Source organism: Marmota flaviventris, chromosome 9, assembly GCF_047511675.1.
Source record: "Marmota flaviventris isolate mMarFla1 chromosome 9, mMarFla1.hap1, whole genome shotgun sequence".
Lineage (NCBI taxonomy): Eukaryota > Metazoa > Chordata > Mammalia > Rodentia > Sciuridae > Marmota > Marmota flaviventris.
Window position 1 is genome coordinate 92,451,241 of NC_092506.1, and position 25,198 is coordinate 92,476,438.

General features: G+C 34.3%; 1 protein-coding gene across 1 annotated transcript in view; it reads right to left on the reverse strand.

Annotated features, from left to right (window-relative positions):
- Positions 1-25,198, reverse strand: part of Gucy1a2 (guanylate cyclase 1 soluble subunit alpha 2) — a 271,121-nt gene that overhangs the window by 209,978 nt on the left and 35,945 nt on the right. The gene's annotated exons all lie outside the window — the stretch shown is intronic.

Sequence of the window (25,198 nt, forward strand, 5' to 3'; positions counted from 1 at the left end):
ATCACTCAAAGTCTATAGTTTACATTGGGGTTTACCATGCCATAAATTCTATTAATGCTGACATTATAGTATCATGCAGAGTAGTTTCCCTGCCCTAAAACTCCACTGTGCAACTCCTACTTATCTCTTTCTTCCTCCTAACTCCCAAAGCATAAAGTTTTTAAATGCTACTAATCTACTTGTTCCTTTTTGTCTTTAATAACCTGTTCCAGTTGCTATAAATATCACAAATAACATTTTTTATTTTTCTTAATGATTTCCCTAGTCTTTACAGAACACCCAAGTTGTCTCTATATTATGCCCATATATCACCCATACTACCATTTATTGCATAGTATAATGTACTCATTAAGTAGGAAAAAATCAACTCAAAGGGAATCTAATAGATGAATAGGAAAAGGTATCAAGCTATCAGGTGGAAATGAAAGGTTTATGTTAGCAATCTCAGGAAAAGTCCAGCAGGTCAGTTAGACCTTAGGGACAGAGAAAACAAGAAATTTTAAATGACAGAACTTGGAATGATTTGCATTCTTTCAACCACAAAACTAAGAGCAGTCAAAAGTATAGTAGGAATTTGACTACACAGAAACAGAGTCATTGTCAGTACATACTCATTCTTTGATAACCCAGCAAAAGGAATTCTACTTTTACTACTAGAATTATAATAAGTATAAATAAATAAATACACACAATGTATTGTAGAGTAATCAGAAGCAGGATCACAAGTGACCATGTGAAATTCACTGTTGAGAATGATCTAAGGAAAAAATAGTAGAAATTTATGGTCCAAAGAGAAGTTCAACACTTAGAAAGAATCTGTATGCTAAAGACAGCTTCTATACAGTCACTCCATTACTTCTTCTTGAGTTTGGTTGAAATTAGTATGTGTAGTTTCATTTTCATCTTTTCTTGTCCACTCTATTCCGTCTTATAAGGAAGTCCTGAGAATCAAGGCTGGACTGGGAAGACAGGACACTTTACTAGTGCCCCGTTAGAATGCAGAAAAATTGACACTGTCTATGGCTTGTTTTCCTATTTCTATCTTTATTATTTCTTGAGTGTTCCTTCCATCCAGAAGTGTGGCAGTATTACAATCAATAAAATTATTTTTAAAATAAATTCAGAATACATCATGTATTTGTTGAGAACTTACTATAGATTCTAAAAGTATGGTAGTCAAGGTAAGATTTCAAATTTACAATTCATAGATTTTCCTCAAAATCCATGTGAAATGAAAATAAGTAGAAACCTACGTAAGGAGTCCCTATATTAAGAAACATTTCACATTTATTTCAGTTTCATAGATTTGATGTTCAAGGCTAGCTAAGAAAGCCACCTATTATGATAAAAACATCACTACTCAGTCTACACTGCCATGTTACAAGATTGCTATTCAACATATGCTGCATTTACTAACAATAACACCAGCCAGAGTTGATAATAATGGCACTTATCTGCCCAGTTCTCTAGTGTGGAAGAAAGAAGCAAGATGGATGATCTGCAACTTGGCTCCTGCTCTGGTGGAACTGCTTTCAAAATTTTCTAAACCAACATATGCTGTTTCGTCCTTATCCTATTTGACCTTGTTTATTGTTTTTCCTTTAATTTGACACTACTGATCAATTGTTCCTCCTAAAACTCTCATTGTTTTTAGCTTATCAAACCAGAGTCTCCTAGTATAATTACTACATGTCTGAAAATTCACTCTCATCTCTTTCACTAATACTTCTTTCTATGTCAAATCCTATGTCACCATCACTATATGATAACTAAAAAATTCTAACATGAACAAATTAGTTATGGCCACATTCAGTGGTGGTATCCTTTGTTGCTGTGAAATTTTCTAATTATGAAATTCTTCTTAAAAACTAAATTCAGAATAAGCATCCCTAGAATCTGATTGATCTTTGCTGAACTACAATATTTTACATACCACTGAAAACATTCCATAGATTGCTTCAAAATTTTGAAGAATTGTGTCTTCTAAGTACATAGGGTCTATAAGCACAGAAGAGAAAAAGAATTGCTTCTAACTGGCATTTCTCATAACTGTGAAAATGTCCTCACAGTTCTTAAGTGAAGAACACAGATATAAAGACAACACAGTAAGTTCATGTTCTATCCTCAGTGCCAGAACTCAAATAATATTCCAAAAAACAACCAGTAAAGAAATTACCAGAGGCAACAAAATAAAAACTACCTCATATGCAGCACTTTATCAACTAAAAAACCTTGCTGCTTTAAAAATGCCCTCTGGACAAAGTTAAATCCCCTACCTTGATGGTTCAATGTAGGGATGTCCTCATTTCCGGGAACTGCATACCACAGCATTCAGTGGTAATGAAGCAAGTGGCTCAGAAAAGAGCATGATTTGTACTGTACTTGCATTTTCTTCTCTGTAAACTTGAAATTATTTCAAAATAATCTCATACTTTTTTTAAATCACCTCTGTACTTTAAGATATAATGACTATTAATTTTCAAATGATGTCACTATAGTGCACCATGATGCTAAGATGACTTTTGTTTCACTAAAGAAAAGCTGACTTGTTTTGAATATTATACTCAAATACTGTTCATAATAATTCTATATAAATCACAATATTCAATTAACTAATGAAGATTTTCATTCCCACAATTGTTAAACTGCATTAGACCAGGAAAGAAGAAAAAATTCTTAGAGTTTAAAAAATTAAAGGTAGGGAAAGATCACTTCAACTTCTGCAAATATACTACAAATGAGTAGCCAAAACTTCCATTTTAACCCTTATCTCAAAAATCAGAAGCACAAAGTGGTTTAGCTCAGATAACTGCTAAAGTTCTACCTCCCAAGATTCCACCTACGATTGACGCAAACCCCTACTTACAGTAAATCACTTGAAACATATAGACAATGCTCATCTCTTTCTATCACAAGATGCTATGACAGCTTGACATTTGGGTCTACAAGAATACATTTCCTCAAGAGGCAGAAGTCATAATAAAACTGCTCTTATTAATGGGTAAGTAAAAAGTCCAAATTTTAAATTACTGTTAATTCACCTCTTTTAAGAAGATGATTAGTCTAAATGCTAACATCCCATACCTCTGAATGAAATAGAATGTTCCTTCCTGCTATGGGTGTTATCTCTCATTGGCTATCCCATCCTGCCTTGGAGTGTGCCTTTCTTGAAGACAATGACCTTGTCCTATTGATGCTGCATATCTAACAGTAACTAGCACAATACCTGGCACATAGAGAACAGTGTCCTTTCATAGAAAGTAAGCATTCATCTAAGTATTTGTTTGTAAATATTATCTATATTTTAAGGTCACAGTTGTGCCACATCTAAGAATACCAAGACAAATAGACACTTTCTTTTCTCTCATGGACCCCTGCAGATTACACTTGACTGTGTTATGACAGATATGCGTAGGGACCTAAAGAGATGCAAAGAAATAGTGTCTGCCTCTGCTTGCGGAAATGCTTGAAAAGAGACTGGGAGAAAAAGCAGGTGTTCAAAACCTGACCAGGAAGTGAAGAGACCTCAGCAGATGAACTCTAATGGAGTATGGAGGAAGGAGGGATGTGGGAAGCCAGTATGTCAGGGAAGAACAGTAGTCAGTGTTTAATGGCTGGCAGGCAGAAGTGCAATCAGCATTGCAAAAGTGGGACTTGAGATTGCCAAGGCTAGAGTAAAGAACACCAGCCAAAGAGATGACATAATGTCTTCAAAAAAGGAGTAAATTGACAGACTTAGGCTGCCCCCCTAAGAATGTAAAGAATGCCAAGCAGTGTGCTAAATATTTTCAGAGATTATTTAATGCTTTTTGAAATTACTATGCTGGTATTTGTAATGTTACTATTTACAGGTGAAGACTGTTAAGAAATGTATTTAAGTTGACACAACAGTAGGTGTCAGAGCTAGGTCTCAGATGGTCTAATACTAATTATTATTACTAATGTAATAAGCACAACATCATGAGAATAAAACTTCTATGTAGGGAAAAATGCATTTCTTGTTTACTGTTATATAATCTGCCTTGCTTGATAAATGCTGTCTGGATGTTAATGTATCACTGATGTCCACAGGAGTAAGAGGAAATGATCAACAGTTATCAAATGCCACAAGCTCAAGTAAGAGAAGGACAGAAGTCAGTCAACAGATCTGTCAGATCTTTAGGGACCCTTGACAGCAGTTTCAATGGAGAGGTTAGGATGAGTGTGATGGGGTAAGGACAATATGGCAGGTAAAGAAACAGAAATATTAGCTTTGGGCCAAATCATTAGTACTATTTGAAGACTAAAAATACTTTATAAAATTGTAAATTAAAATGACCTCCATATTTAGGGAAATGCTACCTTCATTGAGAACTAAAGGAATAGACAGAAAAGGCACTAAGTAGGATCATGGATATTCTGGGAGAAGTTCTATAAGAGGGAAATAGTGTCTTTCTGGTCCAAGACAGTCCTGATCACCCAGCAAAGAGCTCAGTCCACACTAATGTGGGAAAATAACACAGCAGGAGGTATACCTTTGATTTCTTAAACTCCAAAGAAGGAAGGAAACATCTACCAACTACCCACTGTGTGAACTGGAGACATTCTACTAATTGCTTTTTGATGCTGTGTAGGTTCATCGACCAAATATCTAAGTGATATTAACTCAAGCTAAAGTGTATCAAAAGTTCAAACTTAAAGACATTTTGATATTTTAAGAAGATGATTATCTTTTTAGGGAGATAATTAAATCCAGCAAGATTATAAGGCTTTTGTTAAATAAATTTGAAACACAGACAACACTGTTGAAACAATATTACCCTAGTGCCATTCCAATTTATAAAGAATTACAGAAGTTAGTTTCCATCTTCCAGAGATTTAAGGGTAAGAATTATACATCTAAATAATAACAAAGAAGAATGCTGAAAAGAAATCCCACCACTCAAATTATAAATTCAAGAGAAATTGCTTTGATTCTCATCTGCTATATAGGCTCATTTGAATCTTCATTGGTGTGAGAAAAAAACTTTTATAGTTTCAGATTACATTATACCTCAGTAAGCCAAAGTGTTGATATAATAGTTTAAAAAAAGTTCTTATCATTTTCAATCTGTAAAGGGTTAAAACAATGATTTGCTATTATTCTCCTCCCTTTACTGAATTAGTAGTATCTCTGCACAAAAGAATATGGCATATTCATTTATTTTAAAGTATACATAAACATAAATTGTTGTCGTTTTTAAATTCTGTAATGCCTTGCAAATGAAAGAACACACATTCATATTTTAAAAACAAATTATTTAATATCTTTAAGCTAAAAATAATTTGCTAAGCATAAGGGAAAATTCTCTAAAATATCTAAGATTAATTCTTGGATACACACAAAAGAATAGGTATATATGTAATATATATTACATGCTTCAGAAACAAAATTATTTATGATGCTTAAGTTCACAGTCTGTAACTCTGAAAATCTGTTATGACATGTTTTAAAATATACATAGTATATAAATTTTAATAATAAGAAATGAGTCATAATAAAGGTGAAGCTGACCTTATCTAATTACTCTAGAAAATTTTTTTCACCCAGCAACTACAACTAAAAAGGGAACATCATCAAAATACACTCCAGTACAAACAATTTCTACTCCTCCCTTCCAAATCCCAAAACACACATCTATGCCTTTCTTAAAAAATAGCAAATAGTCTCTGGAAGTGTGATCCTTCTGTTGACTATGAATAGATGAGGAAGAACTCAAGAAAAGTACAACTTCTAAAAACAGTATGATGTAGAATGAGAAAAAGAAACTAATAGAGGAAGGGCTATAACTAGATGAATTATGAAAAGAATTTCCCCTGACTTAGAAAATCCTAAATCTATAGATGGCAAATGCATAAGTTCAGCCAGGATTGATAAGAAACATGTACATACATGTGCACACACACCCACATCCCCCTAAGAACATGTGGTTAAATTCCTGAAAGAGTAGAAATAAAGAGACTGGAAGAAAGATAATGGTCGATTGAGCTGCTATAAACATTAATGTGGCTGCATTACTATAGTATATTGATTTTAAGTCCTTTGAGTATAGACTGAGGAGTGGGATAGCTGGGTCAACTGGTGGTTCCATTCCAAGTTTTCTAAGGAATCTCCTACTGCTTTCCAGATTGGTTGCACCAATTTGCAGTCCCACCAGCAATGTAAGAGTGTGCCTTTTCCCCCACATCCTTTCCAACACTTATTGTTGTCTGTATTCTTGATAACTGCCATTCTGACTGGTGTGAGATGAAATCTTAGAATAGTTTGCATTCTTGAATTACTAGATATGTTGAACATTTTTTCATATATTTGTTGATCTATGGAACCAACCTAGATGCCCTTCAATAGATGGATGGATGAAGAAACTGTGGTATATATACATGATGGAATATTACTCAGCATTATAATAAAAAAATAAAATTATGGTATTTGCAGGTAAATGGATGGAGTTGGAGAATATCATGTGAAGCAAAGTAAGCCAATCCCCAAAAAACAAAGGTTGAATGTTCTCTCTGATAAGTGGATGCTGAACCATAATGGACGGAGGGAGGGCATGAAAAACATGGAGGAATTGTAATTAGGCAAAGGGAAGGGAGGGGAAAAGAGGGGGAATGAGGGCAAGAAAGAGGGTGGAATGAGATGGACATCGTAACCCTAGGTACTGTACATATGGTGCAACACTACATCATGTACAACCAGAGAAATGAAAAGGTGTACTGCAATTGTGTACAATGAATCAAAATGCATTCTGCTGTCATATATACCTAATTAGAATAAATAAATAAATTTTTAAAAAAATAAAAGAAGAAAAAAAGGCAGAACTGCAATCTGAGATCGTTATCCAACAAAGACATATGGGAAAGATTCAGAGAATCTACCACTCAGTGAAACTTCTGAGAAAAATAACAGAGAAAACACTATAACCAAAGAAGAAGTGATCAGAACAGAGGATTGGAGGAATCCAGAAGAGAGAATATGGGGAAAGTAGATACACTGATGACAAGTGAACCCTGCAACATACACATGGACACACGCATATTCACCAACATATGTACACATATACATCCATATAGATATGTGTGATAAAAGTGAACATGTAACATGTTCATCCATACATTACATATATATTGTTCATATATTATGGATAATGATATACAGACATTTGTAATGTTAAATAAAGATAACCAAAGAGAGAAAAAACTACTGAACTATATCAAAGTAAGTTTTATTCATTATCATGAACCAAACAATCTAAGTAAAATTCAGGAGTTGGAGGTCTGGGAAGATACAGGAGGGAGTAGAAAGGAAAAAAGCAAATATATTCCAATGGTCTTTTCTTAATGAGATTCTTGGAAGTTTAAAAAAAACACAGTCTTATTAGGGATATAACCAATATCTTGTTTTAAAATAATTAAAAAGCCACAGGTCTAATTTTTGTTAAAGAAAAAGGAAGATAACCAATAATTAAATCTGAAATTAGAGTTGAATTTTCAAATTACAAAGATGAAAAAAATTCAAAAATATGAGGCTGGGTTGCAACCCTGTGGTAGAGCACTTGCCTAGCACCTGTGAGGCACTGGGTTCAATTCTCAGTACCACATAAAAATAAATAAAATAAAGGTATTATGTCCATCTACAAATAAAAATATTTTTTAAAAAATCAAAAATAGTGGAAAGATAAAACTAGGTAAAATAAATAATTATTGTAAATGAAGATGGAAGAAAATCACATTTCAGTAAATGTAAAGAAATACATCACTCCATTCATGAGGATCAACTCACTCCCTCCACAAGAATTGCATTTATAAAGGGCGATTGAAAACAAAAGGCCAAAAATGAATCAGTAGACAAAGAATTCCAAGAAACCACAAGGAGAAAAAGAAGGAATGGAAGAGCAAATGTAATACCAACAAGGTAGATTAAGAGAAGTGCTTAACTAGATGAACTTATGACAATGTACAACAAAATCACAATTTACAAAGAAGACCTAAGATAGAGACATAAACCAAGCAACATTGCAGCTAAGTATAAAGAAAAACAATCAGAAACTGACTGCGAATGTGTACAGCATTACTTTTGGAGTAATGAAAATGTTCAACGTCAACTGCAGTTCATTGGATCAGACAAAGGGGAATGAAGGGAAGGAGGGGATGGAAATAGGAAAGACAGTAGAATGAATCAGACATAACTTTCCTATATTCATATATGAATACACGACCAGTGAAACTCCACAACATGTAAAACCACAAGAATGGGAAGTTATACTCCATGTATGTATGTCAAAATACATTCTACTGTCATGTATAACTAAAAAGAACAAATAGAAAAAATGAAAGTCAATTTAGTGATGTTAGCCCAATTTTATGAATATTCTAGAACTATGAATCTTATAGATTAAATGCATGAATTGTATGACATGAGTTATATTTCAATATATACTAAAAACATAACACTATTGAGTTACTAATATAGTACTATTAGTATTCAAATATAATAATTAATTAACTGAAATAAAATTCCATGTATGAGTTTTCCAAGATGATCCCAACTACTATGTATAACTATAAAGCTCTATTTTTAAAAAAAAATTATAAGAATTCATATTTCAATATACACTGAAAATAAGAAAAGAAAGAATGCCATACAATTATTATTATAGTGGGAAACTTTAATAAACCTCTGAGGATCAGATGCATCTAACAGATAAAAAAGTGAAATCATAGGGAAATAAGATAAAAATGTATACAACAAAATAATAAAAGAAAATGCAATCAAAATAAAATTTTAGTGGAAAATGTTTTTGATGCCTTTTTCAGAATCAAAAAGATCAAAGATATAAAGAACAGTTACAGAGAAATTAAGTAAATATTAACAATAACAACAAAAACTCATAAAATAGTAAATTCAGGAAAAAATGAAGTCATAATTAAGAATGAAAGCAACTAACTCAAAGCACATATATGTACATATGCATAGAAAGTATGTGTTGTACATATAAAAAGAGACAACAAAAACTTCTCAAATAGTTGGCCACAAAAATCCCATAATATATTTTAAGTAAAGACTATTCATATCACAATTTCTAATAGCAATAAGAAATAAACACTTACAAATAACAAGAAGATGACAAGAAAATTTTATCCAGTTGGGAGTTAGGAATATACTCCCTGGATTTAAAGAGAAATGAAATCTTCAAATTTAACTTCTAGAAATCAATGACAAGGAATCTAAATCATGGAAAAATCCTCTAAGGCACAACAAAAACTGTGCAAAGAGAAATGTATGTTGTAAATGTTTTCAACTACAAAAATAAATAAGTAAATAGTTTCCAAATTAAGAAATGTATGTTGAGCTTAAGAAAAAATTAGGAAGTGAAAATAGATAAACCTAAAATTTAGAAAGAAAAATACACTAAACAAGAATGAGAAAAAAGGCACACATTGAGAAAAAACAGGAGAATCAGAAAAGAACCATGTAACTTTCTGCAAATGAACGTATAATGTAATATAAATCTGTAACTTACAAAACTAAGTGACCAAAATTGAACCAAGAAAAAAATGGACAATCCAATTCTGGCTACACATTAAAAAACAATAATCTAAAGTTATTTATGTGTCTTCTGGCCATACACATAACTTTGTACTACTCTTTTCTTTTATATTAAACCCACATAAAATCTGTCAACATCTGTTATACTATACTAGGACCAACTTCTCTAATGAATATTTCCTAAAATAGAAGCAGATAGAATCTAGCAGTTTATACAGGGATGATATATCATGTCCAAGTAATGTTTATATCAGAAAAGAAAACCTAGTTCAACAGTAGAAAATCTATCAACATAAATTATTACATTAATAAATAAGAAAATAAAAGAGCATATCAGTAGATTGAGAAAAGTCTTAGATTCAAAAAATAATCATAATAAAAATTTTGAGTAAAATAGATAAAAAGAAATTGCTCAAATATAAAAAAACTATTTTCCAAAACCAGAATCAAAGCTTATTCTAAATAATAAAAGATTGAACACATTTCAATTAAAAAAATCAGATAAGTATGCTTGACGTCACCATTATTATTTAATATTATCTCGAAGATTCTTGCAAGTGCTGTCAGATATTAAAATAATTAGTATACACATTGGGAAAAAAAGTAAAATGATATCTTTTGCTGAAATAAATTTGGGTATATGGTCATTTCAATATACTACAAAATATTATTTCAATTAAATGGGAAAAGGATGGTTTATTTAATATGTGACACTAACCAAATGGAAAGTAATAAAATTAAGTCCCATCTCATACCTTAAACAAAATCAAATTTTAGATCAAGCTTACATAAAATGCAAAAGACAAACTTTTAGAAGAAAATCTGAGATTCCACGTATTCCTTAACCAAAATAAGCAAACATATAAAAAGACATAAAAGCCTATTTGATTTTGTATGATATAAAAAGCTAAGTTAAAACTATCATAACAATGAGAATATAATTCTATTTTGTAAAAACAAAGTGTGTGTGTGTGTGTGTGTGTGTGTCGCACACGCTTGTGTGGATATGTTTACATGGGTGCATGGTACAGCACCCCTGATGTTCTGCTAGTTTCTTTATCCTACATTACTACTTTGCTTTAGGCCACCATGAGCAAAAGCATAAAATCATTTCATCAGTCTCCTAGCTGACTTTTCTGCTTTCTCCCAATATCTCTCCAACCCATTCTCCATACACTCTTTCTGTATCATGTCTTATTATTTCTCTGCCGAAACCCCACCAGTGACTACTGCCTTCAAAATAAATTCAAACTCAACAGGACTTGATGAAGCCTTTACTTGTTTCAGCTTCATCCATCCCCATCTCTTTTATTCCCCCACTTTACATCTCTATACCAGCCATCTAAAACTACTCGGAGATTCCTGAACATGTTCAACTTCCTCTCTCTTATTTATAGGCTTTGTACATGCTGGGTTTGTATTTTGTTTAGTTTAACTAGAAGGCTATTGTTCTAGCTACCCCAGTTAGTTATCTGCTTGCTTTCATCTTGCACCTAAATTCCTCCAGAATGCTGTACTTGACAGTCTATGACTTAGTTGTCTGTACTTTTTAGGCTTCCAAAGAACCTTATGATTACTCACATTCTAGAACTTATTACACAATAGGTAGTGGTTTGTTATATTCTGTTTATCATTTGTTTATTCCTGTATTGAAAACAAAAAAAAAAATCTCTATCCATTTCTGTGCTGAACAATGAGGAAACAAGGGTGATTGGAATGGAAATGGACCTTACTCTTATTGAGCTATGTGACAAATAATATAATCCAATTATTGTATACATAATCCAACAAGTGTACGAATAAATACACATGACAATGGGTGTTATGATGATAAGGGGCAGAATAATATAAGAGCATATGACAGGAACATTATGTAATCTACTGAGTCAAAGAATGTTTCTTTTTTAAAATGACACTTTTCAAGGGTAAGTAAGAATTAATTAGGGAAGGAAAGAATCATTCCAGATCAAAGAACCACCCAGAAGAGAAACAGGGAGTTTTTGAGAAACCAAATGAAGACCACCATTGTAATCTTAATCATGGCACAATTTCTTGTCCATAATGGATCTTTTTTAAAAAATATTTATTTTTAAGTTTTAGGTGGACACAATATCTTTATTTTACATTTACGTTGTGCTGAGGATTGAACCCAGTGCCTTGTGCATGCTAGGCAAGCGCTCTACCACTGAGCCACAACCCCAGACCCTGTAATGGATCTTTTGAAAGAAAATCAATTAACAAATGGACAAAGAAATTCAGTTGGGTGACTGAATTTTATATGTCCATTATAAATATGTATCACAGGTGAGGCATATATTACAAAATATATAATAGTAGACATACACTCATGTAGGTGTGCATGCTTTTTGTTCCATTGCTGCTTTTTACCTTCAATGTTCTCTGGTAAGCCTTTTTTACTCAAGGTTCACCAAGTTAAGCCAAATGACCGATTTAGTGATGTGAACGCATAGTATTTGTTTTAGTCAACTTTGCATGACTGTGACCAAAATACCTGACAACTTACAAAAGGAAAATTTTATTTTGGCTCTCTGATTCAGAGGTTCAGTTCATGGTTGGCTGACTCCATAGTTCTGGGCCTCAGGTGAAGCAGAACATCATGGAGAAAGAGCGTGGTGGAGGAAAGCAGGCAGGACACGGCCACCAGGAAGCAGAGAGTTCTGCTCACTGTAGAAATAATAGAAACCCCAAAGGCACACCCCCAGTGACATATTTCCTCCAACCATACCCTGCCTTCCTACAGTTACTATCCAATTAATTCATTCAAGTGGAGTAACCCACTGATTAGGTTGCAGCTCTCATAATCATTTCACTTCTGAACATTCTTGTACTGTCCTACATGTAAGCTTTTGGGAGGATATCATATATCCAAACCACAACAGTATTTGATGAATTCTTGTTCCTCTGCCAACAAATAGCCACAGGTACAGAGGACTAAAAGATAGACAGACTCAGGGCATCAACACAGAATCAGGTAGCCTTATCAGAGCTCCATGCTATGCTTGCTATTTATTTCTGGTCACCTATTAGGTGACAAAGGTTCATCATACTTCCTAGAACCCTGGCGAGTTTCTGTTGAAGACACCAAGCCAGAAGCCTCACAGCAGTGTGCTGCAGAGTAAAAGAACTCACAGACATATGCTAATTACAAAGATGTGCTGCAGAAGCACCTGCCTCAGCTACGTTCCCACACCAGGGCCTTGATTCTGAAATGCAATCTGCCACATTGTGAAAATGTGACAGTGGCTCTCAGGCTTTGGAAGCTCCCTACAGATAAAGACTCTCATCATTTCCCATATCTAAATTTTACCAGTCTTTTACCTGCTAGTTGAGAAGGTAAAAGAGGAGATTGCTATGCAAATATAGATATTCTGGCTTCTGCTGCCGATGACTGGCCCTGTTCAAATTGGAAGCCATAGTCCTGGCTGCAGGAGAATGTAATTTCCACATGGATGAATTCTCAGAGGGCTTACTCAGAGCTGTTAATCACTGCTAAGTCTTCTGATTGTTAGGCCTATTAAAATTACTAAATTGTAATTAGCCCTCCTCAAAGTCTCCAACCAAGTCTTGGGAGCCATGACACTGTCCAGTTTGTACAAAGAAGGTTAACTTGTGGAATAAAAGTTTTGCTGTAGTAAAGAAACAAAACTGGGCTGGGGTTGTGGCTCAGTGGCAGAGCCCTTGCCTTGCACATATAAAGCACTGGGTTCGATCCTCAGCACCACATAAAAATAAATAGATAAAATAAAGCTATTGTGACCATCTACAACTGAAAAAATATTTAAAAACAAAGAAGGGCTGGGGTTATGGCTCAGATGGTAGAGCATTTGCCTTGCATGTGTGAGGTACTGGGTTCAATTCTCAGCACCACATTAAAAAAAAAGAAATAAATAAAATATTGTATCTGTCTACAACTGAAAGACAATTTTTTTTAAAAAAAAGAAACAAAACTGGTGAGAATCTGAAATTTTTTAACAATTTCCATATTGAATTAGGTAATTAATACCTAGCCACCAAAGTCCTAAAATATGTTTCATTGGCCAAAAGGCATCAGAATTTAAGCATAAAAGAAATAAATGCATTATCATGAGTCCATGATGGAGCAATTACAGTGGCATAATGACAGCATCTCATGGTGTTCACAAGCAAACAATTCCAGTACTCCCATATTTTCAGAGAACAATGGCATGTAATCATGTACATATTTACTTAAAAGGTAATTTGGGAATATGCCATTTTGCATCACATCAATGCATGAAGCCATCAAGAGCTCTGGAACTTCACAGATAACCCAGACCATTCTGCCTCAAAAGACAGTACAGTGGTCCCCATTCATAGTCATAATTCTTATACTTAAATACCAACTGGGATGAGCAGTTTATAAGGCCTGCTCTTCCAATCCTGAGTATGTCTAGAAATTACAAAGTTCCTTCATCTTCTATTTGAGGCAAAACCTAATCCTATAACTTGTAGTCCACTGTTACATCCTCTATGATGATTTGAACAAACCTACCTCTTCTCTTCACTGAAGTCCTTTAAAGTGCCTGAAAATATCTCTCATGTTCTCCTTTGCCTTCTCATCTTACATTTTCAAAGAACTAATTCAAAATCCATTAAAGGTAACACTAAAGACTTTTTGAAATAGATATATTAAAGGTACATTAGAAAAACCACATAATATGTGATTTGAAAGGACATTACAAGTTATGCTTTGGAAGGAAACAAGAAATCAATAGAGATATAGAAAATCTACTTGAGATAAGGGGAACTATCTGAGAAATTCTATGCCAGGGTTATAGTCTTTGTGTGTATGTGCTTTCACATGGGAAAACAGGTATCTATATTTATTCCTCCTTACTAGAGTGTACATTTCAAACTGTTTTTCAGTCTCTTGTTTGATTTCTTTGCCCTGTGCCATCCATATTTTTCATGCCCACCTTCTTTTATCATGCATCTTTAAGATGCTGGGCTGGGTAAAGAAGCAGTTTAGGACTTGAAAGTAAGTTTCAGTGCATATGTGGAGAACAACTCAAAATCACTGCCTCATTAGCATCCAGGGTGAGGCTGCCCTAGGAATGGCTGAAGTTAGTGCCCCAAGCAAAGCAACTATTGTTATTTGGGACAATCCCAAAGTAGATCTGACAGAACACTGAGCTATCATTATCACACCCTGACAAATTACACCAAGAGAACCAATGGGAAAGTCTGAGATATGCAAAATTAACCAAAAAAGGATTATCTTTTGGAGGACACCATATACACACAAATTCAACTATAATCTGGTTTCATTGTTTATTTGGCAATGAGTTCTTACAAGTTCTCCCACTTTTGTAGCACAGCTTTGTTCATTCTTTCTGTGTCCCCTTCCTGTTTTTGTACATACCCACGCATATTTTACATAGTCGGATTCATACTGCTCATAATGTACACTAACACTTTGTGTCCAGGATGCTCAACGAAGCCACGAGTGTTTGCAGCTGTTGACCCTCACTGAGTCCTGCTCTGAGACTGCCTTCAGCTGAAGAGGACTGCCTGGCCCCAGGGCAGCCTGCAGCCAAAGACAACTGGTTTGGGAGAGAGAATTATGGAACAAGGGCTCAACTTTCTTGCCTTCTTCAGGGGCAGTTCTGAAGAGATCAGCTGAAACCTTTACTGTAATGATATTAACAGTGCAATTTAACTTCTTCTGCCACATCTACTTTTTTTAAGTTCTGGTGAAACCACTCAGGTACAGACACATGCTAATTTTCATGGGAAAAAGGATGACTCAGTGAAGCTGAGAACCACAAAGGATCATTCTCAGGCCTTTAAACCTGGTGAGATTTGCCTGGTTGGATTATTGATCCCAATAACACTGTCCAATAGTCTTTCTGAGTATAAATCTCCATCTTAGAGTCTGTTTTATGGGGAATCAGAGTATTAACAACATTATAAACATTTTCCAAGGTTGTAGCATAATCTGTCACATAGTTCTCATTTCAATAGCTGCTCAACATTCTACAAAGCAGAGCTGTCATATTTTAATTGACCATTCGTTATCATTGGACTGTTGTTTTTTGCTAATATTTTGTCAGTAGAGTGGGCATTCAAAATACATCAAGTCATTATTGGATGTTTCTTCTTGTTTTGAATTATTTATTTTAATAAGTCTCAGGTATAGGCCATTACTAAGACAAAGATATAAAGGTTTTCAGTCTATTGATAGTAAGACTTTATAGATTATAGGATTATAAATATGAATCCGACCCATATAAATATATATATTTCTAAAGAAGTGAGAGAGCTGACTTTCTCTACGGTTATATTTGACTTGACATTCAGAATAGGATGTTTGAGAGCCCCAAAGGTAAAAGAGAGTGGTGTATAATTAACTTACAGCATTCAGTGGGTAAGTCAATCGGTCCCTACACAATGCCAGCACCCAGAATATAATAAATATTTGTTGAATGAATAAATGAACATTCAAGTTGTTTTATAGTTTAACTTAAATTTAGGGGTCTCATTAAGTTTAGACTTAATTTTTAAAAAATTAAATAATGTAAAAATATGGACTGGACACTAATAAGCCCTTGGCTTTAAGTTCTTAAATCATACCCCTTCCAACACAAAAGTGATGCTGGCTATAACTGAGAGCACCTGCAGGTGTGTGTTAAGATTTTTCATGCAGATGCAAGCACAGAAGGGACTAACACGAAGAATTGAGAAAAAAGTAAAGAAGTAACCAATAAATGCATTCATGATCAACTAGAGAATAATAAAACCAGTTTGTAATTATCTCACCAGGACATATACCACAAAACCACAGAAAGGAATGCCAGAGAATAGAAGATGTTAGTGAAAATCCAATACCTTAAATTTTGGGATCAGGTGAGGAAGGAAGGAATATGTAGTGAGACCCACTGGCAGATCCTGTGGACATATCATAAAAATCATTTCCTATTATTTCTCACAATGCCCCACTAGAATCATCTCTCAAATCAAACTCGCCCTCCACAATGCCTCAGGTGCATGGATTGCTCATTCTAGCGTGTGTCTCATCATTCACATTCCCTCCCCTTGAATGCCCAAAGGAGAAAGCCACTGGCAAGGAGATCAAGAAAAGGGCACTCTGGATCTTAGAGAGGGGAAGGAGGTAGGGGATGTTAAAACAGAAGCAGAAGAAGGAAGAAAACAACACCAAAGACTTAAATTTATTCATATGAGGAGGCTCAGGGCTACCTGACTCAAAAGAGATGTAAAACAAAAACATCTGAATGTGGAGCTCTTCTTATTTCCATAAACCTTTATCATTCCTGTAACACTCTTTAACTCCTAAAGAAAACAAAAGGTTATACAAGAGATCTTTTCTTAAGATTTGAAAGCAAACAAAAACTGCATTATCCAAAAGGTCAACTGAATCTGGTCCTTGACAGGAAAAAGATATTACAAAACTGTAAGATCTTGAACTTTCACGCTAAGAAGATTGCCATATTCCTTCCAAAATGCTTCTTTAGTGTGCTGTAGAGATTCACAAAGCGAAAAAGCAAGCTGGCTTTTCTCTTCCCAGTCCGTTCTCAGCCTTGCCAAAATATTGTTGCTATTTCCTTACTAGTTTCCAAAAGGATGTCAAAGGTCAACACAGTTTGTTTTTTTTATCCCACTAACAGCAGAACCATTGGCCTGGGTGCACTAGAAGGCAAATAGATATTTGAGATTTTTTTTTTTTTTTGACCTGTGACTACGGTGACTTTGTTCTGAGTGCAAATCTCCCAATATGGACAAATGAACAAACTTCTTGTTAAACAACTGGTCTAGAACTTAAATCCTGCTGTCTGTAGAACCAATACTACAGTAAAACTTGTTACTGACATTCCTACATCACTATACAGAACTATCCAAGGGCTTAGACAAGAACAAAGCCAAGGGCAGTCACGTTTCCATACAATAATACCAAGATTTACTCTATCTACCCCACAAATCCCACCTATTTGCCCAACATTTATACAAAGGTGCGTGTGGAGACGGTGATCTGTGACTACCACTGCTATTTGGGTTTTTCCTTCACATAATAGTCAGAGAGATATAGAAGGGCTTAGGCAGCCAAAGCAAGATGGCAAGTGAGGAGGCTGGGGACAAGGCCGGGAACAAAGGATCATGGAGAGGGTCTTCTGATGAGGTCTACTTCCTGGTTGAGGAAAGTGCTCGTGGACACAAGCAGGGGACCCAATTAGACAGACATGTCCATACTCCTAAGTAGGGGATCCCACAGAGCAACTAAAACACAGGCATGGAGAGAGAGGGGGCAACAATCAATAGTAAGGAACACATGGACAGGGAAGAGATAAGGAAAGGAGGAAATTCCAGAGACCTTAAAAAGAACAGCTCAAAACTCCCACACTGGATTCCCACCTCTGGCGCCCCTTCTCTTCAAGGAAGTCTATCTCTGCCTCTTTTCAATAAACCTACTTCTTGCTTGCTATCTCTATGTCCTGTTTTTCAATTCTTTGCTGAACGGAGACAATGAATCCAGCACCCCTAAATGGTAACAGTAGGACCAGATTCATCCTGTAATTTAACAAAATTTTGTTTCCAAAGGATCAGGATCTTGAGGTCCAAAGTAGCATCTCTACAAGTGCAGGGATTTAGGGAGTGGGAAGAGAGTTAAAGAGACCTTAGAAAACTTGAGATGACATTTATTTGCCTCATATGTTTGCTTAGGATATTGAATAAGTTTGGAATTTGAAGGTAATTTCCTTAAATCCCATTATTTCTATGCAACAGCTAAGCTCTTAAATAAGTAAATAGGTATATATTTAAAATTTACACCATTTTTAAAAATGTTCCTTCATTTGTTATTCCAACAAGAGGGGGGATGAATATTCAACCTGTGCTGGATACTCTGATCCGTCATTAATTAAGACCCAGGTAGTAGTAATCATTTTAACCACATATAGTTATAGTCATAGGGTTTTTCATCTTCAAAATCGTTCATTTTACATGCCAATTAGTTCAATTTAAACACTAAATGCCTACTTACTGTGATGTCCTGCCTCAAGTGAAAATTCTACTGAACTAATTGTACAGTGAATGCCGTATGGAAACACAGAAAGCACTGCTACTAAATATAGAAACACTTTGATGGCACATTGCAATATTATCTAATGACCGATGACAGACTGTAAAAAATAATTTACCCTGATATTTAAAATGTCAGGAAAGCAATCAAAAAATCAGAGTCTACAGAGGAGAATAAGTCAATGATTGATGAGGTTTTTTAATTCAGGCAAAGTATTGGGGAAGTCCAAAATTATCATAATATCATAATAGTGAAAGGATTATAAGAAGAAAGTTACAAGTCCTAGTGTAGCTGTCACTCACTATACTATCAATAAAACAGAGAACTTGAGCAATATAAGTAGACAGCAGTTTCTTTTTTTTTTTTTTGGTTCTGAAATACGTTTTCATTATTACACAGTATTTTCTATGGAGAAAAATAAATAAATAAAATACTCTGGAACATGGAAGAACCAATTATGGAAGAACCATCTGTTTATCTGAATTGTCCTGCAATGTTAGATAATTAGAGGGGGGACTGACTGTGTTCACAGAGGACTTCAATTTTACCTTCAATGTTAAACCACAACGCAAAGAAAAGACCACTGACTCCAATCTTAAAATGGAATTAGACTGGACTCATCATCAAGGTCCATATCACTGAACCATGTTAAAAGTAAGACCTAGACACTGATTATATAGAAACTGGTGCTTCAATGGATGATACTAGGAAAAACAAAATACACTTAAGTATAAAAATAGACTACAGGATCTTAAACTCACTTATGTTTGTTAGTTTAGTTCAGTTTTGTGTTGATTTTTTTTAATTGAGATTACAACTCAGCAGAAACAAAAGACCCTTTAAACTTATGAAATACTTCAAATTTTACTGTATTCAATAATTCTTAAAGGGAAGTTGCAAGAATAGTTTAAAAAACACACACTTTTAAATTCCCATATTCCTTTAGAAGTTTCAGCAATTTGTGAACAATTTGCCTCGTTTTTTCTTCCCTTCTAATTTTTCTACACACACCCTATTTTAGAGTAACAGACATTTCACCATTTTACTCCTAAAAATTTCAGTGAATTTTGATATAATATTATCATCTAATCCTCAATCCATATTCAAACTTTGCTTATTGTCCTACTAATGTCCTTCATACCTATTAGGATCACACTTTGTCTTGTCATTAGTTTCCCTTCCTCTAGAACCATTTCCTCAACCTCTCTTTTTCATTAAAACCGTATTTCTTGGATACCTACCCTGCCAGGCACTCTGGCCTTGGAGATATGGTTACAAAAAGCTAAATATGGCACCTGACCACAGAGTACACACAGTTAAGTTGAAGAGAAAGCCACACAAACAATTTGGAAGTATGCTGTAATAGAAATATAAGCTGGATTCTTCTCATTTTTATCAGCTCAAAATCCTTGCTTTCTGGACTTCTTTCTGTCTCCCATTTGGAGCTAGGAAAATACTTCCATAGCCAGAATAGTCATTAGCAAAAGATATTTATGAAATATTTTTAATTCAAAGAGTTGGCTCAAGGTATAAACAATGGTATTCATAATACACATAATATACTATGCATATATCATTTTAAGTGCTATTCCAGGATTTCACCATTGAATTTAGAAAGTGCTTAAAATATTCATTAGTTACAGAAAAATAGTACTAATTGGTACTAATAGGTAAAACTTTTCTTTTTAGTTGAATAAAATTAAGTCCCTGGAGGAGTTAACTGGTGTTATACACCAGGAAATGAAATATTTTAGGGATCTGGGTGAGACTTAGAATTGGCATAACCCATGAGACCCTGTTTATTGATGTTGAAAGCAGATATCAACAGGCAGTCATATTAATGTTTTTTTCTTCTCTTAATACTCATCTTGCTTTAGTTAATTATTCTTTTCAGAACAATCAGTATCAAGTCAAACTCACTTAATTTAAACTTTTATTACTAAATTCATTTTATAAGCAGTTTTCTCAAGCTAGAAACTAAAGAAGTATTCTCTCTCTCTCTCTCTCTCTCACACACACACACACACACACTGATGGGCATAAGTTAAAACACAGGTAAACAATTGAAAGATCTGACCAGGACAGAACTGTCAAGGTCATGAAAAATAAGGAAAGTCTAAAAAATTGACAAAAGGAGCCTAGGAAGACACACCCACTAAATGTAATATGGCATCTTAAGTGAGATCCTGACAAGAAAAAGACCAGGTAAAAAAATAAGGACATCTGAATAAGGTACATAATTTATTAATAATAATGTAGCTATATTGGCTCTTAATTGAGAATTAAGTACCACATTAACATAAGACATCAGTGAAAAGGGAATGGGTGTGAGGTACATGAGAACTGGGTTCACATTTCTATAAATCTAAAACTGTATTAATACAGAAGTTTATGTTTTAAAATACTTAAAGGAAAAAGAGAAGTAAAAACTTGCCTACTGGGGAATTTGGAAAACAGAACAGGGGATAATCTGAAGAATTTAGAAATGTAACAGGTTCTCTTCTCACCACACAAAGTGGCAGGTGGGAAATTGCTAGTGATAGGGGAACAATGTTGTGGGGATAACCTAAGATGAAAATTAGAAAGGAAGTAAAGTGGCTGCCACGCTTTTCCAATAAAGAAGAGAAGCTAAAGGTGAAGAATTAGCAGCACAAATGTGACAGGATTCAGAAGATGCTCCTTAAAGAGAAAGAATAATTATGGGAGAGTGAGTGGGAGGCACTCCAGGTTTCTACACAGTGTGTTTATATCTTCTAAAGCTGATCTGTGTATTTTAAGGACCAGTTTTCATCAAAGTGTTTATGTTATGTATACTGGAGGCAGTGTGGTCTCATTTCTTTTCAGACTTCTCTGCTGTATCAGGGAAAGTACATAAGCAGAGAACATAAAACAAAAGTTCTCTCCCATTTACATAGAACCACAACCCAAGGTCTCTGTTAGAAATTATTAAATGAGATACTTAACAATGCATGCCTAAGCTTTTCCATTTTTTAAAATAAGGACATCAGAATTATAGTTTTTTTGCCTTCTTTGTGCCATCCCAATGATGTCTAACATATTAAGCCACCTACATGGGAAGATCAGATTGAAATATTCAGGTCAAAAGAACTGGCAGTTTTAACTTTTGCAGAACCATGAATTCACATTTGTGTCATGCTAGCACATGCCATCACCCTTAGTTTACATTTTCAACACCTGTAGTCTAAAGAAAAAATACTATAATTTGGATAATTTGCAGTTTAAAAATACTATTTTATTATTAAAAATAGTATTTTTAAACTGCAAATTATCCAAATTATAGTGAAATTGCATGATTCTCAATACTGATGAGAAGAAGTAATCTTAAAGAGCTTGGGTACTACTTGCCACATACAAGCAAGTCTAGTAAGCAGAAAAAGAGCAATGAACTAACTAAAATACAACATCATGATTACTCTGATAATTCAGAGAACTAGAAAGACTGCATAAAATTACCATTAGAAGGGAAATGACATAAGAATCTTAGTCCAGAGACCAAAAGAGAGCATGAAATGGTGGAAAGAACATAGTGTTTGGAATTAGACTGAACTAGACTTAAATTCTCCCTCTATGGCTTATTAACTCCAACCATAGAAGATAACAATGAGTTAAGCTTGCAAATATCAGTTTTATTGCTTTAAAAATGAACAATATTGACCTCCCAGGTCTGATGCAAACTATATTTTGTGAATATTCAGTAATAATAAGAGCAAACATTTATGGTTGTTCCATATTTGGCTGATCCAAGAACTTTATATAAGTTAACTTACTTGATCTTCCTACCTACTCTGAGAGAATATATAATTATATCCCTTTTACATATGAGAAATATGAGCTATGGAAAGATTAAAAATCACTCAGTACATACAGTTAGTGATTAGCTGGACTGTGTTTTCAATCCCAGTATTTGGGATCTAGTCTTTGCTTCAAATCACTGTATTATTATAATATTATCAATTTATTTCCCCTGTAATGGCCTTAATTCCAATTCATTCTTATTAAAATACTGAAAACAATTACTTTTAATGAAATAAAAACTGATCAGTTACCAACTTTATAGTAACAAGAACTATATTGGCAAAATTTATTTATTCCTATCAATCTTAATCCATCAATAATAAAAAGTGTAAGTGGTTATTCCACCAACTAGCTCTCCAAGATGTTAAATATGTTATACACATTCTAAACCACTAAACAATTACATGACTTAAGAGTTTATTTCAAGAAAACCCTCGAGGAAGTGGCTTTAATATAAGGATAATTCATCACAGTTTTATTACCAATTAAAAGACTTCTAAATGCACATTTCATAGCACAATAAAACGAAAAAGTACATACACATTGGCATGTAAAAAAATCATTATTTATTAAAAACAATCGACAACACATAAAGCTCCATGGCAGCTGAAGATTCTGGAATCTGTGACACTTCATAAAGGGCTCCGATTTCACAGTATTTCAGAATCTCTGATACTAGGAAAACACGATGAGAAACAAGCCCCAGAAGTCAACTCCTCCATCCTTCTGACTAGCACTTTCCAAACAAAATAATCCCATGATAGCATTCCTCTCATTCTGATTTTAAATGTGTTAACTTTTTGAAGAAGATAAAACACCACTCTGACAGAGACCTTTAAAACAGAGAAAATGTTAATGAATGTCCTTTCACAACTCATGTCCTTCCTGATTATTTTGAGAGAAAATGCATTTAGCACGGGCAGTATAAAACTGTTTTAGGCAACCCTTAGCAAATAACTGATGCTTACTAAAATAGCAGACCATAGTTTGCTATAATTCATCAGTAAATGAATTAACCTAGAGCTGTCATTTATTTGATCTCTGACCTTCTGTGGAACATCTTTTTCAGACACCACTTCTCCATCCATTAGCTCTTTTCAGCTCTACAGCTAAAGCGCCCACCACCCCCTTAATAGCTTTAAAACTTGTTAAAACTGAAACCGTCATAACTGCATTTATATTTAACTCATTATGGCAGAGGGGATGATGTGGTTTGTCATCTCTCTCCCTTATCTCTCTCTACTCATTTTCTGCTCCCAACCTTAGTACACTATCTAAATCCAAGCCAAGGGGTCAAGTGACAACATTTCAGCAGCAAACACAGCATAGACCCTTTAGTATATGCTTCATCATACAATTCAACCATTACAATTTCCAAGAAAATATTAAATATCATGATTTATAGGAGTTTAAACACATTTTTGCTATTTAGTTCAACCTAAAATTAGGTTTTTTTCAGATTATGGTAAAAAAAGGTTTATATTTTTCAAACAACTAAAATTAGACCATTTCAGTATGCGAAAGACATTATATACCAAATAATGCAGTAAATTTAACACTAAAAGCCTCCAGTAAGGAAGGCATTGATCACAACTATCTTTCTTTACATAATCTTTTCCCAGAGTTTAAGGGCCTCTTTAGAGAGTACTCTGCTGCATCAACACAGTGATTACCAGGGCACCAAAGTGAGGTGAATAAAAAGCAAGGAGTTAACAGTACTTAATATTCCTCATTAGTAAATCATGAGACAGAGAAAGTAGACACAACTGGTTTCTAAGTCAACAAAAAAATAATAAATGGAAAAAAATACTTTTTTGATATCAGGAAACAGTCCCTTACCATTACTAGAGGGGCACGAACCACTCTTAAGTAGCATGTATCTAGGGTGTTCTGTTCGAGGTACCAGAGAGAACAAATGCATAATGGAAGAATTGCTGGTCTTCAAATCACTGTCTCCCTCTCTTCAGGTCCCCTATTTCATTTCATGTCATCCCCTAACCTGAAACTTCAAGCAGATGCTCCAGTAAATAGCCAAATTATCTATAAGAGTGTATACTAAGCAGATAGAGGTGGTCATTTTGGAAAGAGAAAAATTTGCTGTGTGACCATATATCTGACATATGACTTCAAGTCTTCTATGAAAGTGGGTTATGTATAAGTAACAACAGATAAGGAATAAACAAACCCATTTCCAGTCTCTATTACAATCCTATAACAGGATAAGAACGTAAAAGAAATAGGTAGTTATTATTCTGAATCCATCAGTATTCTAGATACACTTCCCAAAGGTGATGTACATAAATCATAGAGTTGAACCATTGGGGCATTCAGAGAAGGTTCCCAGACATCAGTATTTTTCTTAACCTGGATGAAATCTTATTTCTCCATGCCATTTCCCATCTTCCCCCAAACACACTCCTTTTCTTATATGGTGCATGTGTGTGTGTGTGTGTGTGTGTGTGTGTGTGTCCAGTATGTTAACCAATTCTTTCATTCTCATAAATGCTTGCATAAGAGAATTTAAATGTAATTTTTTAAACAGATGAAATCTTAGCAAGACAAGATTAATCATAGTTCAGTGACTTGTTAAAAACAAAGCTTTCATTGAATATGATGGGTAAAGTTGTTATCTTTGCCCTGAGAAAGTCTATATTTCAAGAGTTATGAAAGGACATTATTCAAAAGCGAACAGCTCTTAGGCATATAATCATCTGTTGGATTTATGCCAGCAGCTGGTCAAC